Source organism: Haemaphysalis longicornis, unplaced genomic scaffold, assembly GCF_048455015.1.
Source record: "Haemaphysalis longicornis isolate Haplotype H1 unplaced genomic scaffold, Haemaphysalis longicornis Haplotype H1 scaffold_5, whole genome shotgun sequence".
Lineage (NCBI taxonomy): Eukaryota > Metazoa > Arthropoda > Arachnida > Ixodida > Ixodidae > Haemaphysalis > Haemaphysalis longicornis.
In genome coordinates this window covers 103,164,052-103,171,100 of record NW_027526385.1, presented here as the reverse complement: position 1 = coordinate 103,171,100, position 7,049 = coordinate 103,164,052, and the positions used below count along the sequence as shown (strand labels likewise).

The 7,049-nt window shown below is 43.9% G+C and overlaps 1 pseudogene across 1 annotated transcript; it reads left to right on the top strand.

Annotated features, from left to right (window-relative positions):
* The first annotated feature begins 462 nt into the window (after nucleotides 1–462).
* LOC144138655 (large ribosomal subunit protein eL15 pseudogene) lies at nucleotides 463–1,185 on the top strand (annotated as a pseudogene). Its single transcript, XR_013315925.1, has one exon. The product of XR_013315925.1 is annotated as a large ribosomal subunit protein eL15 pseudogene (transcript).
* Nucleotides 1,186–7,049: the final 5,864 nt, after the last annotated feature.

The window sequence follows — 7,049 nt, the reverse complement described above, 5'->3', positions numbered from 1 at the left end:
CTTTTGGATACGCGACAGAAGGCGGTAATTTTGAAGCAATGTAAGAAACTCAAGGAGACAGACTACTCCATCGGAGAAGATTTCTCTCGTAGAATACGGGACATAAGGAAGAAACTTTGGGATAGCGCAAAAGAAAACCGAGACAAAAAAGATAAAGTGTCGCTAGCCTTCGACAAACTCTACATAAACAATTGTGCCTTTGTGTGGAGCGAAGAAAAGGGAGAGAGGGTGCCTTTAGACAAAAAAAACGGCGACACACGAACCCGACCAACAACCCGCAGCAGTGCGCAGACCAAAAAATAACGCTGCTTAACCTAAACGCACGAAGTATTCTGAACAAAATACAGTCACTCGAAAACACATTGCTGCTTTATGAACCAGATATTGTGGCTATTACTGAAACGTGGCTGTCGCCATCTGTGTACAATCATGAAATAGCCCCCCCTCTTTTTTTTTTTTTTTTTTATTCCTTTTTCCAGGGAGTACGCCGACGAGGAGGAGGCCAGCATGGGGGCGTACAAGTACATGCAGGAGCTGTGGCGCAAGAAGCAGTCGGACGTGATGCGGTTCCTTCTGCGCCTGCGCTGCTGGCACTTCCGCCAGCTCAACACGTGCCACCGCGCACCCCGCCCCACCCGGCCGGACAAGGCTCGCCGCCTGGGATACCGCGCCAAGCAGGGCTACGTAATCTACCGCATCCGGGTGCGCCGCGGTGGCCGCAAGAAGCAGGTGCCCAAGGGCTGCACCTATGGCAAGCCCAAGAACCACGGTGTCAACAGCCTCAAGCCCGTCCGCAACCACCAGTCCATCGCCGAGGAGCGTGTGGGCCGGAGGTGCAAGGCGCTGCGGGTGCTCAACTCGTACTGGGTGGCTCAGGACTCGACGTTCAAGTACTACGAGGTGATCCTGATCGACCCCATCCACAAGGCCATCCGGCGCGACCCCAAGGCCAACTGGATCTGCGGGTCGGTGCACAAGCACCGCGAGCTGCGTGGACTCACCTCGGCCGGCCGCAAGTCACGTGGCCTGGGCAAGGGCCACCGCTACACCAAGACGGTGGGCGGATCGCGCCGCGCCTGCTGGAAGCGCCGCAACACGCTGCAGCTGCACCGAAAGCGCTGAGGATGATGAGAAAGGGGCGGGCTTTAATAAACGAGCTGTTGAACCGTCAAAAAAAAAAAAAAAAACTATGTGGTTGTTAGAAAAGGTAGGCCATCCCGTGGTGGGGGCGTGGCACTGCTGATACGACGCTCTATATCGTACACCCTTCTTCCGCCAGTGCCAAACGCTGAGGCAATCTTCTGCAAAATTATTTGCAACGGCGTTACATAAGTAGTCGGCTGTGTTTATCGTAGCCCCTCTTCTGACAACGACTGTATAACAAACATTCACGATTTTCTTGGACACCATATTCGTAGCTACCGTATAACTTTCATGGGTGACTTTAACCTTCCCGATATAGATTGGACTAACATGTTCCACACATCTCCCGGTTCAAATGCTCTCATTGATTTAATGCTGCATTTTAACCTCCGCCAAGTTGTACAGCAACCGACACGTATTCAAGGCGCAGCATCAAGCATCCTAGACTTAATCTTTCTCAGCCATCAGTTTGAACAACAGCAGTACCAAGTCAACGTTGTAGATGGTATCTCAGACCACAATATGCCAATTTGTCGGCTTACACTCGACCGTCCCCTACGCATGCGTTCTACCGTAGCGCCGGTAGCTAATTTCAGTCAGGCGGATGACGGTTCCATATTAACCTACCTTGCGCATGAATTTCCCACATTCTTAGAAATGGCTGGAAAGCCCAGCACACACGTCAATACGCTATGGCTTCAGTTTAAGAGCATCGTGTCACATTGTATGAACAACTTCATTTCCCTGAGACTAACACGGCCCCGCAAAAATAATCCGTGGATCACACGCGAAGTTATACATGCCAAAAGAAAGGCCAAGAGGTTACGTAAATCTTCGAAGAAAAACAAAGCGAGCTCTCCTAATGCACTTAACCTGAGACGCGCAATCGCAAACTTCAAGTCCAAATTAAAAGAAGCAAAAGAGAACTACTTTAAAAATACGCTCCCTTCATTCATAAACGATAACCCTTGTAGATTTTGGAAACACATCCGCCCTCCTAGAACAGACACCCCGGATTTTTCTCCAGAAGAAAAAAAAGCTAAAGCTAATTATTACAATAATTTTTTTCACTCTGTATTCACAAAAAATAACAGAAATACCCCAGATCTCCCTTTCGCCGATGGTATTTTAATTCACCCGTTGATTATCACTGATGATGGAATTTTGAACCTCTTGCTGAACGTCGATCCTAAAAAAGCATGCGGGCCCGATGAAATCCCCAACAATTTTCTCAGACGTTATGCGGAATGGTGCAGCCGGTATCTAGGACTGGTCTTCCGTAAGTCTGTATCTTCTTCAAAGCTTCCGGATGATTGGAAAAAAGCAAAGGTCGCACCGATACCTAAAACAGGCAATAGCGAAGACCCATCTGATTTCAGACCCATCTCACTCACTAGCACATCATGTAAATTACTTGACACATCATTCAGAAGCACATAACACTATTCCTAGAGACAAAAGGCACCTTATCACCTTACCAACACGGATTTAGAAAAGGGCTATCCACAGCAACGCAGCTAACTGAAGTTGTACATGACCTCGCGTTTTCTATTAATAACCGCTCGCAGACAGACTTGATACTGCTAGATTTTTCAAAAGCATTTGATTCAGTATGCCATAAAAAATTAAACGCAAAACTCAAAAGTATACTCGGTACCGGAAACCTAACAAACTGGATAGAAGAATTTTTATTTGGCCGCTCGCAATTTGTAATCTTTGAAAATGTACATTCAGATAGCATGCCCATAACATCCGGAGTCCCCCAGGGCTCAGTTCTTGGCCCTCTGCTCTTTCTTATATTTATAAATGACATAACGACAAACATTTCTTGTAAAATCAAACTTTTTGCTGACGACTGCATTATGTACCAAGAAATCAACAGTTCCAAAGACCAGGTCGCTTTACAGGAATCTCTAAAGCAACTTGATAACCGGTGTACTAAGTGGCAAATGAAGATTAACCTCAGAGAAACAGTGTGCATGACCGTAACGAGAAAGAAAGAACCCATGAATTACCCTTACAACATTAACGGCACGCAACTGGTGAAAGTACATCAACACAAATATTTAGGCGTAATTTTAACATCCAACCTCAAATGGGACTTACACATCACTCACATTACATCCACTGCGTTGCGCAAATTATTTTATATTAGAAGGTGTCTAAGGCTCGCACCAAAATCAACTAAGCTTCTAGCCTACACCACTTATGTCAGACCGGTATTAGAATACGCCAGCACCGTTTGGTTTCCTTATACGCTCACTAACATAAAAACACTAGAAAAGGTACAGAGGCAAGCTGTAAGATTTATCTGCAATAAATTTAAACGTACTGACTCACCAACTAATATGCTCTTGGGCTGTGGACTTCATACACTTCAGGTTAGAGCTAAACAAGTCCGTCTAAAATTTCTCTTTCAACTATTGCACAATCATTATAAAATCAACGCATACAAGTTCATCCACCCTTCAGAATCCCGGCAAAAAAGGCAAAAACACGCGCAAACTTTGACTGAATATCCTTGCAATAATGACGCCTTCAAATATTCTTTCTTCCCGCTTGCTATCCGAGAATGGAATCGCTTGGACCCATCGGTTACTAACACGGATTCACCTACTGATTTTTTGTCGAGAATCGCTAATATTACCAATTAAGAGGAAAGTGAAACATGCAACCGTAATTTTTATGAAGTGTGGACTCGGGTGTTATGTATTCTGTACACTTACGGCGACCACCGCTAAACTTGCGTCTACATAACGTACAGCATCATGTTCAGTCACTGCGAATTTTGACTGTACTAACTTATTTGTAATGTATTTTCTTGGAATACAATATGTATGACTTGCCTCACAATGTTCCTTATCTTTCGTTTTCTTGCTTTGTAGTAAATACTATATACCCGCATGCGCAAACTTTCCGCAGTGTTTTTACTTGATTACTCGTCGTTTTGAGACTTTTTTTTACGGTTCCGCTCGGCGCGGTATTGTTCGTTATGATTTGCGCAACGTATGGTTAGTCTGTATACCAATCTCTTTTCTTTACACAAGTTGCTTTTTTTTTGGCTTATTTGAGTGTACTTTCCTTGTTGGCATCCTTTATAAACTGAGGAACCTCAAATTATTATGCTTGTATTATGCGTTGCTCAACCCTTCTACACATTTCCCTTCCTTTGTATACTTTATAAATATGTGCAATCTAAAATATGACGCTTACACCACAGTTATTTACCCTTGTTCTTGTTTTGACATTTTGTTCTTATAACTGTTGTACTACCTACCGACTAAGTACTTTAGTATGTATATGAATACACCCTCGTATGCCCGCCTGCCTTGGTCTCAAGAAGAGGCTGGCAGTATTTCAAATAAATAAATAAATAAATATATATATATAGTAAAAAAGGGTCTTCAGAAAGGTTGGCATCCAACCAAAACGTCGACAAATAAACAGTTTTGTTAGAGGCTCTACCGATTTTTTACTATTTTTACGGCACGCAATCCAAGTATACATATATATATATATATATATATATATATATATATATATATATATATATATATATATATATATATATATATATATATATATATATATAGATATAGATATATATATATATATATATAGATATATATATATATATATATATAAAGATATATATATATATACCCCGGGCAATTATATCTTTGACGCCGGCAATTTGTATAAGTAACAAAATAAGGTACAACGAAAAAGAAAGGTTTAACGGTTCGGCGGAGGGACCGGCCTTCCTCAGAATAACGGAATAACGGCGATTTTGGTTATTCTGACGGAGGCTGTTCCCTCTGCCGAAACATTACACCTTTGCTTTCTTGAAATTGTGTCTTTCTTTTTTACTCATATCTAAATAGATAAATTTATATATATATATATATATATATATATATATATATATATATATCAGTGTGTCTAATCGATAAAATACCGGTTCTGCTATGGGGTTCGAGGAGTTGAATAATCCCTAACATTATAAAAAACATTTGTAGTTTAAAACGACAGTCAAATCGAAATACAGAAAAACCAATCAAAATGCTGCTGCCCCCCAAGGGCAGTGGCGCAGTTGCAAAGCAAACTTTAAACCATTACGAGATATTAGAAAAAGAGTTGAATTGCCGACGATTTACCACCTACTTTCTCGCCCAGACTTTATGTTGTCCTAGCGACTATTCATAAAGCCAGCGCCAAGACATATGACGGTGGGATATATTTTCTGCCCCTACCTTTTTTGTGGAAATCACTATCGTCGCTATGCAATCGCCCACCACGCTAACCTTCAAGCCTTCAAGTTATGCCAGCCTACTGGCGCGTTCACATACCAGCGCCTAAAACCTTTGGGGCACGTTTTTTCACATTTGTAACAAAATAGAAAACTCCTACAACAGGCACCTAAATACTACCAACGAATAAGAATAGTTGGACACCCCGAATAATTTGTTAGCTGTCACATCATCTTATGTGGTGGCCACAAATTTGTTAAAAGTAAGCTTCAGTTAACGCTCAGTCAATACATTATTGCTCTGACCACTGCAATTCCTTTTCCAATAGCATTACCGGATGTGTACATTACAATCAGTATGTCATCGTGTCGCGTGACCCCCGACCATCGTTCAGTGTGCTACATTGAAGAATCTTATAAAAGATTATGCTATTATAAAATGACCGGGAAATTTACGCGCGGAGCATGAGATGGGACTTTCTTGGGTAGAAGCTCTTTAATTCGTCCACACCAGTGCTCCCCTCCGGAACGAGTAGCAGTAGAAGCAATGTAGCGATTCGTGCAGTCAGTACAAGTGCACCTTCAAAAAAAGCAGATCTGAAGCAGACAAAACTGCAGAACAAGCATAAAATATGATCGTGGGGCGAATGGGATGGTGTGAGGTACCGGCCTGCCTTTCTGCACGTGTCATCTCCTTTATTACTGTTTCTGCGTCGAACACAAGGTCGAGGGCTGCCGTTTTTTTACAAGGGAATAAGTGCGCACCTTAACAGTTTTCCCTGATATATCTGTTGTTATTTGTATCTGTAAAAAACAGAATTTGTCCAGTGTACTGTTCTCAAAAACTTACCACGGAACTCTCTTCCTTCGCACTGATGACACGTTTGGTTGTGAAAGGCTGTGCAAAAAGTATATAGCAATATCCACGTTTTGGGGCTTTTTTAAGTGCGAATGCACTTTATAAGCGACCCCGAACCTTCCGCCGTCCGCAGAGCAACAGCTGCGGGTGCGCGCGCTTTTCGTCGTCCTTAGCAACGGGGGGAGCTGGGCGCGCGCTGCCTGGCCGCTGACATGGCACATACCCACGTGGGAGATTGGCCAGGAATAAGTGCGAATGCACTTCTTAAGCGAACCTGAATCGTCGCGCTCGCATAGCGCCTCCTCTCCCCCCTCGCCTACTCTCCTAAAGCCCCTTTACTACTCTCCAGCTCTCAACACCCTCTCTCGGCGCGCCAGCCAGGCCACTACACTATATATAAAAAAAACAGCATCCGGCGCCAGGTTTCGATCTGCGGACTTTGCGGCCGCAGCGCGACGCTCTACCGACTAAGCCACGGACGCGACGTTGATGTCAGTGTTAGTAACGCGCCTTATATCTTTAACGCATTCAAACTACGTCGTCAGCGGCGTGCGTTGGCGACTCAGCGGCGTTATAGCGGCTTGATAACTGCGTGTTGTACACGTGATACTACAAACCCGCTAGTTCTGCATTCTCTCACGTGACTGCGCCTCCTCTCCCTTCACTCCGGTCGGCGCTTCGCAGCTGCGGTGCGCTGCGGTGCGGTGCGCTCCTCCTCTCGAACATACACGTTAATTCACCAAGATTTCCGCAGAGGGACAAACGAGGCGTGTTAAGCCGAACGTGATCACGAGGAGG